Below are 10,212 nucleotides of genomic sequence, written 5' to 3'. Positions count from 1 at the left end.
AAGAGAGAAGATGGTTGCAGACTAACTTATTAGCCCGTATCCTGGCTGTGTTTTGTTGTTACAGACTACCACCGTATAGCCCGTATCCTGGCTGTGTTGTTTGTGCGACCTAACCGTATAGCCCGTATCCTGGCTGTGTTTTGTTGCAGACTACCGTATAGCCCGTATCCTGGCTGCAGTAAGAAGAAGATCTGTACCAAGAAGCCCAGGTTCAATGTCTGCCTGCGCCAGCTCCTCATTGCCTCTTCTACTCATCTGTGCAGCTGCGGCATCATAGTGGCTTCTCTTCCTCATGGAACCCCGCACAGGTAGCTTATGCCCACTGTGGTGTGTGTGCGTGCTGCGTGTGTGTGTATCGTGTGTTTACCTGTATGTACGTGCTGACACTGTTGTTGTGTGTGGTGTGTGTGTGTGTGTGTGTGTCGTTGTGCTCACTGATTGTATTTGTATATATGTGCCCTTGTTCACGCATGGTCGTCCATTATTTTACAATGTCCTTGGTGCGTTAGATACCTGTGCTGTGTGTTTTGGGCTGTCGTGCCCTTGTGAATTTGCGCAGCATGATTAGGGTCTCGCCTATGTGATTAATCATTGTGCCTCTAGTGTTTTTATTCGCAGTACTTCCATCGCTCTTTTGTTTGGGTATTCAAAACCTGTGTTTGTGATTAGTGTTGTTTGGTATTCGTCCCGTGCCTTTACACGAACGCCGTAATTTGGGGTTAAAATAAGAGAAACCCTATTACGCATTCCTGCGCCTGTGTCCGATCCTTCACACAACGTGACACACTGATGGCTTTACTACCTGCGCAGGTGATCCAACGACTACCCAGCATCCGGGCAGTCAACCTCATCTGTTACACCACCAACCTGGGCGTGGTGGCGCCGCTGGGCTACAACGGCCTGCTGATCCTGAGCTGCACTTCTACGCCTCTCAAGACGCGTAACGTCCAGCCAACTTTCAACGAGGCAGTACATCGCCTTCACAGGATACACCAACCTGATCAAATCTGGCTGGCCTTCGTGCCCCATCTACTTTCGGTTCCAACTACAAGATCATCACCATTGTTAGCGTCAGCCTCAGTGCCACTGTGGCGCTTTCTGCATGTTCGCACCCAAGGGTAAGACACACAACACTGAGGCCCAACAACTTCAGGCTTTAAACAACAAAGGACGGTCGGACTGAGGGACTTGAAAAAGGAATGTTTTTTGGGAAGATTGTGTTTGGTTATAAGGTTTTTATTTGATTTTATATTTATTCTTTTTTAGGGGGTAGATCAGCTTTAATATTGCTGGTAGATTGTAGCTTTCCATTCAATGTAATTGTCTGCGATCACTTCCAATTTCCCCACATATTTATTTTGCAAATATACAGTTGAAGTCGGAAGTTTACATACATTTAGGTGGAGTCATAAAACTCCGTTTTCACCAACTCCACAAATTTCTTTTAAACAAACTATAGTTTTAGGCGTGTCGGTTAGGACATCTACTGTGTGCATGACACAAGTAATTTATCCAACAATTGTTTACAGGACAGATCTATTCACTTATATTCACTGTATCACAATTCCAGTTGGGTCAGAAGTTTTACATACACATAAGTTAACTGTGCCTTTAAAACAGCTTGGAAAATTCCAGAAAAATGATGTCATTGGCTTAGAAGCTTCTGATAGGCAATTGACCCATACTTTGAGTCAATTGGAGGTGTACCTGTTTGGATGTATTTCAAGGCCTACCTTCAAAACTTAGGTGCATATTGCTTGATGATCATGGGGAAAATCAAAAGAAATCTAGCCAAGACCTCATACATTATTTTTACAACTCCAAAGTCTGGTTCACAATTGGGAGCCATTTCCAAATCCTGGAAGTTTACCACATTATCTGTAAAACAATAGTACGCAGTATAAACACCATGGGACGCGCAGCCGTCATACCGCTCAGGAAGGAGATGCGTTCTTGTCCTCCTAGAGATTAATACTTTGGTTGGGCGAAAAGTGCAAATCAATCCCAGAACAGACAGCAAGGACCTGTGCAGATGCTGGCAGGAAACAGCGTACAAAAGTATCTATATTCCACAGTACAACGACGTCCTATATTGAACATATCCTGAAAGGCCGCTCAGTCAAGGGAGAAGCCAGTGCTCCAAAATCGCCATAAAAAAAGCCAGACTACGGTTTGCAACCTGCCACTGGGACAAGATCGTAATTTTTTGAGAGAATGTCACTCTGTCTGATGAAACAAAAATAGAACTGTTTGGCCATACATGACCATCTTATGTTTTTGGAGCGGAAAAGGGGGAGGCTTGCAGCGCTTGAAAACCATCCCCACACCGTGAAGCATGGGGGGCAGCACTCATGTTGTGGGTTGACCTTTGCTTGCAGGAGGGACTGGTGCACTTTCACAAAATAGATGGCATCCATGAGGAGGAATATTTGTGGATATATTGAGCAACATCTCAAAGACATCATCAGGAAGTTAAAGCTTGGTCACAAATGGGTCTTCAAATGGACAATGACCCCAAGCATACTTCCAAAGTTGTGGCAAAATGGCTTAAGGACAACAAAGATCAAGTATTGGAGTGGCCATCACAAGCCCTGACCTAAATCCTATAGAAAATTTGTGGGGCCAAAACTGGAAAAAGCATGTGCAAGCAAGAGGCCTTACAAACCTGACTCAGTTACAACCAGCTTGTAGGAGGAATGTGGCCAAAATTACAAATACCGAACCTATTGTGGGAAGCTTGTGGAAGGCTACCCAAAAACGTTGACCCAAGTTAAATAATTTCAAGGCAATTCTACCAAATATTAAATTGAGTGTATGTAAAACTTTCTGACCTATGGGAATCGTTGATGAAAGAAATAAAGCTGAAATAATCATTTCTCTCTACTTATTATCTTGACATTTCACATTCTTAAAAATAAAGTGGTGTCCTAACTGATGTACAGGGGAATCTTTACTAGGAAATAAATGTCCAGTAATTGGTGAGGCAACTGAGTTTAAATGTATTTGGCCTAAAGGTGTATGTAAACTTCCGACTTCAACTGTATATACATTACACTACCGTTCAAAAAGTTTTGGGGCACTTAGAAATGTCTTGTTTTTGAAAGAAAAGCTCAATTTTTTTGTCCATAGTAAAAAATAACATCAAATGATCAGAAGTACAGTGTGAGACATTGTTAATGTTGTAAATGACTATTGTAGCTGAAACGGTTGATTTTTAATGGAATATCTACATAGGCGTACCAGAGGCCCATGTATCATAACCATCACTCCTGTGTTCCAAATGGCACGTTGTGTTAGCTATTCCAAGTTGACATTTTAAAAGGCTTAATTGGTCATGGGTAGAAAACCCTTTTGAGATTATGTTAGCACAGCTTGAAAACTGTTAGTGCTGATTAAAGAAGCAATAAAAATTGGCCTTCTTTTAGACTAGTTGATATCTGGAGCAATCAGTCTTTGTGGGTTCGATTAAAGGCTCAAAATGCCAGAAACAAAGACTTTCTTCTGAAACTCGTCAGTCTATGTCTTGTTCTGAGTAAATGAGCTATTCCATGTATAAATTTGGCCAAGAAACTGAAGACTCTGGTACAAAACGCTGTGTCCTACTCCCTTCACAGAGCAGCGCAATCTGGTTTAAACCAGATAAAACGAAGGGGAGTGCACCCAACTGAGCAAGGGACAAGTACAATTAGAGTGTCTAGTTCGAGAAACGGACGCCTTCAAAGTCCTCAACGGCACTTCATTTAATAGTAACCGGCAAAAACACCAGTCTTTTAAAATAGTTACCTCGCAAACACAAATTTCTATTTGCCATATCTTTCAAAACTGTGCTCTTTCACAAAAACGTATTGGTTATAAGGGGTTTGGGGAAGGGTTTATAATAGTTTATATAGTGCCTAGTGTGCTGTCTATGCAAGGTGTAGAAGCTCTTCGTCTGTCCTTCTCCAGGTGTATATCATCCTGCCACCGCCGGAGCGTAACGTTGCGCAGTGCCTTCACCTACGAGCACGGTTGGTAACGCATGGCATGTGGGCGATGGGAAGTCCCTCCTCGCTGCCAGCCCGCTCCTCCAGCTGGCCAACCTCTGGAGCGCACGCGGATCCGCTCGGAGAGACACTCAGGTGTGTGTGTTGTGTGGTGGTGTGGTGTGTGTTGTGTGTGTGTAGTGTGTGTGTGTGTGTGTGTGTGTGTGTGTGGTGTGTTGTGCTGTGTCGCAGGATACAATAGAGATGCTGTTAGAGGCTGCTTTGGGGTCACACAGGAGGTAGAGTTTTAGCTGAGGAAATGACTTTCAGAGATCGGTGCTGGCCACTTGGCTCGCTAATGAATCCATTGAGGGCCGTTTCAGTAACAGCCTTTTTTAGTGGCAGGGCCATTTCAATGAAGGCCATCTGAGTACAATGCTTTCCCAGCCGCCTATGAGTCTGTCTCTTCTCTGTCTGACCTGAGTCCGACCTGCACACCTGATTATGCAGACGCACTTTCCAGGAGAAAAGAGAGAGTGGGGAAGAGATGCGAAGGGAAAGAGAGAAGGGGGGGGCAGAGAGAGAGGGGACGAGAGAGGGGGAGAGGAGTGGGGGGAGAGAGGAGAGAGAGGGGGAGAGAGAGGGCGGTAGAGAGAGAGAGGGGGAGAGAGAAGAGAAGAGAGGAGGAAGGATAAAAAACAATTGGAAAAGAGACGAGCTAAAGGCCAATTCTCCCATCTCTAATGGACAAACCAATGTGACCTAGTTCCTCCATCTGTAAATGAACAACCACGTGACCAAGTTCTCTCCTATGACAACATGACAAGTTCTACAAGGAACAAACCATGTGCAGTTCATCATGCACATGACAAGTTCTCCATCTCTAATGGAACAACCATGTGACCAAGTTCCCATCTGTAATGGAACAACCAGTGACCAAGTTCTCCATCTCTAATGGAAAACCATGTGACCAAGTTCTCCATCTGTAAATGCGAACAACCATGTGACCAAGTCCTCCATCTCTAATGGAACAACCATGTGACCAAGTTTCTCCATCTGTAATGGAACCAACAGTCATCATCTAATGACAACCTGACGTTCTGCCATCTCTAATGGAACACCATGTGACCCAGTACTCTCCATCTGTTAATGGAACAAACCATCGTGACCAAGTTCCCCATCTTAATGGAACAACCAATGTGAACCAAGTTCTACCATCTCTAATGGAACAACCATGTAACCAAGTTCTCCATCTCTAATGGAACAACCATCGTGACCAAGTTCTTCCATCTCTAATGAGACACCATGTGACCAAGTTCTCCATCTGTATTGGAACAACCATGTGACCAAGTTCTCCATCTGTTAATGGAAACAACCATGTGACCAAGTTCTCCATCTCTAATGGAACAACCATGTGGACAAGTTCTCCAATCTCTAATGGAAGCAAATTAGTGACAAAGTTCTCCCATCTTATGGAACAACCATGTGACCAAGTTCCCTATGGCACCTGCAGTTCTCCATCTGTATTGGAACAACCATTGTGAACCAAGTTTCTCCATCTTAATGGAAAACCATGTGACCAAGTTCTCCATCAAATCATTAAGTTTCATGGAACAAACACATGTTGACCAAGTTCTCCATATCTAATTGGAACAACGCATGTGGACCAAGGCTCTCCATCTCTAATGCGAACACACCATGTGAACCAAGGAAATGAACGCTGCTCCACAAGTCAAAAGGAAAGAGAAAAAGACATTCTCTTTAGTCACTGGTTACGGTCTCGTTTGCCAAGACTACAACCAGACCAGTATAAGATGTGGTCCCCATGTGGCTCAGTTGTAGAGCATGGCATTTGCAACGCAAAGATTGTGGGTTTGATTCACAGAGGACCAGTACGAGAAAAATGTATGGAAAATGTATGCACGCACTACGATAAGTGGCTCTGGAAAAGAAGGCCGCCAAAATGTAAAATTTGTCAGAAACATTCCTCTTTCCGGCTCTTTCTCCCCGTTGTCTGTGTGCTGAGGTTATATGAGTCCTCCCATAGCAGCATGATTTAATCAGATGCTCCATCATAGATTAATCACAGCTAATTAACTCTGACAATTGGGAGAGAGGAGAGGGGAGATGGAGGGGAGGAATAGAGAAAATGGTTTCTACACTGATATGCACCAGCTGAAACACACTATTTAATTTCCTGTTTCACTTCCGGTTTCCTGTACCTACAGCTCCAATGGAAAGTCAGTATGTTGGGCCAGACGGAGCGGGTTCCCGTGGAAACCACCTGTGCAGCGCTGTCGTTCCACATCAAGAGGAAGGAGAATAACCAGACAGCTGTCATCAAGCCCTTCTCCAAGACCCCCGAGGGGCGCTACAGTGGGGGTGCTGACCTGCTCCCCCATATGCCCTTCGCCCTCCTGCCCCACTCCCACTCTGATGCAGACAAGACTCTGTATTGAACTCACAGAGAGCAGAAGAGAGATACCCCGAGGAGAGATACCCCACTCACCTACCGGCCTCAGACCCCTTCACCCATCAGCACTGTCAGCCCAGCGCATCGCATGGGGCGGGACTAAGGGATGAGCCACTTGTCATGGGCGTACCAAGCTATCCTGATCCGGGTTCTGTCGGCGGGGGCGATGTGTGTGACAGTTCTCGATGGATCAGATCAGCTGCGTGGTTAACCGTTTCACTGCAACATCAGCGAGCTCAACAGCATGATGCTCTCCCCGTCTCCCACACACTCACACACACACTCTCACACACACGCCCACACACACACCCTGACGCCCTCCCACCATGCAGACCCCTTCCTCCTCCCCCGGAGATCCCCTCCCCCCCACCATGACCACATACGCTGACGTGCAGCCCATCCCTGTAGAGTCCAACGTAGGTGGATGCGCCTGCCTCGCTCACCCCCTGCCACAACTCCCCTCACCGTCTCTCTCACCCTCACCCTCACCTCACCCCCTGCCTCACCTCAGGCCTCCCCATCTTCAGTGCGACACATCACTGTCACTGTGGGGGCGGGGTCCCCTTTAAGGAGGCCAGAGCTGGAAGAGGAGCTAATGAATCTGACCCCGCCCTCGCCCTTCCGTGATTCGCTGGGGTCGGGCAGTGGCTCRCCGGTCTCAGAGTCCACCCTGTGTCTGCCCCCGCCCTCGTCCCCTCCACCCAAATACGAAATGCTGACCCTGAGAAACTACAGCCAGAGCTCTTCCTCACTGTGAGAGAAGGATGAGAGGAGATGAGGAGAAGAGGAGGAGAGTGAAAGGACAGAGACGGAGAGGGGGCCAGAGAAAGAACAGTATCTTGGGGGAGAAAATGGAGATGGCTGCCTTGTGATAGCAGGAGAACGAGAGAAGATTGGCCAGTCCCTCAGAGAGGTGACAGCCCTGTTAGATGGAGCGACAGGAGCAGGACACATAATCGTGRGATGTCATTGGACGGTGACCTGCAGTGTTTGTGTTTACATGTGTTCAGTTAGCAGCGAGGTGAAGTATAATGAAGTATAATGAAGTCTAATTTAGGCATCCAAAGCGAGAACAAGGACTACAAAAAAATACTTTAGCGTTCTGGTGTTTAAAAGTATGGCCGTAAGTCTCTTCTTAGAGGTGTGTTTGGTCTTTSTTTTGGTAGTGGCCTTAAACTAAAACGGCTGTCAAATAATTAGAGATGTTTATTGTGGTAGGGGGCACCTGCATAGACACGTGTGGACCTACTGAGTGTGTAAGATCCTCTAACCTCACAGGACTGACCAGCTGCTGCCATGGACACATGGCATAACTATAAGGGCTGGGCAGAGCAGCTATGGCCACTGGCGCCCCAACACACACACACACACACACACACACACACACATGGACACAGACACACACATGCATGTACGCACACACACACAAACACACACACACACACACAAACACACACACACACACACACGTGCATATTGGCTGTTTTGAGGAAAAGTGTAAATACAAAAAGATCTTGGATGGCATCTAAATGTGAGATGCTTCTGTTTATACATACCATGTATAGTATGAAATAATGTTTCCCCCCACCCCTCCCTCTCTCTCTCTCTCTCTCTGTGTTTCTTTGATCTTTGAGGTCTTTTGGACAATTATTTACTTCAGAAGTTTGAATGTATAATATTTTCTACATGATTCCTGAAGCTTTGGGACCAAACTTTCCACACCTCTGTGTCTGTGATTCTGAGGAGGCATTCTACTAAACTAACCAGTATTGAACAGTTATACAGTAGTCCATAACGTGCTAGAAAACTATCCTGATTCAAGTAGTAAAATCAATCTAACTAAAGTGAACTAGACATGCAGGCAATGTTCCCTCAAAAAAAATGTAGGCGCTGAGCAAATTTCTGGTCTGCTGAGCGCAAACTTGAACATTGTTAAAATTCTGTGAAACTTCCAGCGCGCGTTTACCGTTTAAATGACAGTTTTCACAGTGGCCAAGTAGGATACAATATGTTGTTGAGTTGTTTGATGCAAGAAACCACTTTACAAAATAAAATGCATTATTATTCCCATACTATTATTACAGGGAATCAGACAAATTATGCTACCCTCTACCTATTGGCTACTTAGATTATTCAAGCCTGTCTCAAAATACAACACTGCCCTTTAAGACAAAAAAGGCTCTTTACCTGACTCATCTTTTTTCAAGGATGTCTAGAAATGTACATGTTTTGTGCTCAGTCACTCCCTGCTGCGTGACTACAAATGACCTAGAACTGCCCTAATAACTCACTAACTAGCAAAGGATATGAACAAAATGTGCACATGTGACAACATGTATCCCTTCGCTTTGATCTCAACAAGCTCATCTACTCACCACCACTCATGCTGTACATGCTGTAAACACAGTCCAGTTCAAAGTAAATGGAACAGAACCATATATGGCAATGGTCTATTTGCATATCGACCTACTGCAGCTCTGATTGGTTATGCCACACTGGTCTGTATACAGTCGTGGCCAAAGGTTTTGAGAATTACACAAATATAAATTTCACAAAGTCTGCTGCCTCAGTTTGTATGATGGCAATTTGCATATACTCCAGAATGTTATGAAAGGGTGATCGGATGAACTGCAATTAATTGCAAAGTCCCTCTTTGCCATGCAAATGAACTGAATCCCCCAAAAACATTTCCATTGCATTTCAGCCCTGCCACAAAAGGACCAGCTGACATCATGTCAGTGATTCTCTCGTTAAACACAGGTGTGAGTGTTGAACGAGGACAAGGCTGGAGATCACTCTGTCATGCTGATTGAGTTCGAATAACAGACTGGAAGCTTCAAAAGGAGGGTGGTGCTTGGAATCATTGTTCTTCCTCTGTCAAACATGGTTACCTGCAAGGAAACACGTGCCGTCATCATTGATTTGCACAAAAAGGGCTTCACAGGTAAGGATATTGCTACCAGTAAGATTGCACCTAAATCAACCATTTATCGGATCATCAAGAACTTGAAGGAGAGCAGTTCAATTGTTTGAAGAAGGCTTCAGGGCGCCCAAGAAAGTCCAGCAAGCGCAAGGACTGTCCTCTAAAGTTGATTCAGCTGCGGATCGGGGCACCACCAGTACAGAGCTTGCTCAGGAATGGCAGCAGGCAGGTGTGAGTGCATCTGCACGCACAGTGAGATGAAGACTTTTGGAGGATGGCCTGGTGTCAAGAAGGCAGCAAAGAAGCCACTTTCTCTCCATGAAAAACATCAGGGACAGACTGATATTCTGCAAAAGGTACAGGGATGGACTGCTGAGGACTGGAGGTAGAATCATTTTCTCTGATGAATCCCCTTTCCGATTGTTTGGGGCATCTGGAAAAAAGCTTGTCCGGAGAGACAAGGTGAGCGCTACCATCAGTCCTGTGTCATGCCAACAGTAAAGCATCTTGGAGACCATTCATGTGTGGGGTTGCTTCTCAGCCAAGGGAGTGGGCTCACTCACAATTTTGCCTAAAAACACAGCCATAATAAAGAATGGTACAACACATCCTCCGAGAGCAAACTTCTCCCAACCAACCGAGGAACAGTTTGGTGACGAACAATGCCTTTTCCAGCATGATGGAGCACCTTGCCATAAGGCAAAAGTGATAACTAAGTGGCTCGGGGAACAAAACATTGATATTTTGGGTCCATGGCCAGGAAACTCCCCAGACCTTAATCACATTGAGAACTTGTGGTCAATCCTGCAAGAATGGGCTGCCATCAGTCAGGATGTGGCCCAGAAGTTAATTGA

General features: G+C 45.5%; 1 pseudogene; it reads left to right on the top strand.

Annotated features, from left to right (window-relative positions):
• LOC112077933 (metabotropic glutamate receptor 5-like) overlaps positions 1 to 8,617 on the top strand; it is a 23,495-nt pseudogene extending 14,878 nt beyond the window's left edge.
• Positions 8,618 to 10,212: the final 1,595 nt, after the last annotated feature.

This window comes from Salvelinus sp. IW2-2015, unplaced genomic scaffold (assembly GCF_002910315.2).
Source record: "Salvelinus sp. IW2-2015 unplaced genomic scaffold, ASM291031v2 Un_scaffold5062, whole genome shotgun sequence".
Taxonomy (NCBI): Eukaryota; Metazoa; Chordata; class Actinopteri; order Salmoniformes; family Salmonidae; genus Salvelinus; species Salvelinus sp. IW2-2015.
The sequence above is the reverse complement of the archived record's forward strand: the minus strand, read 5'-3'. Positions and strand labels throughout refer to the sequence as shown.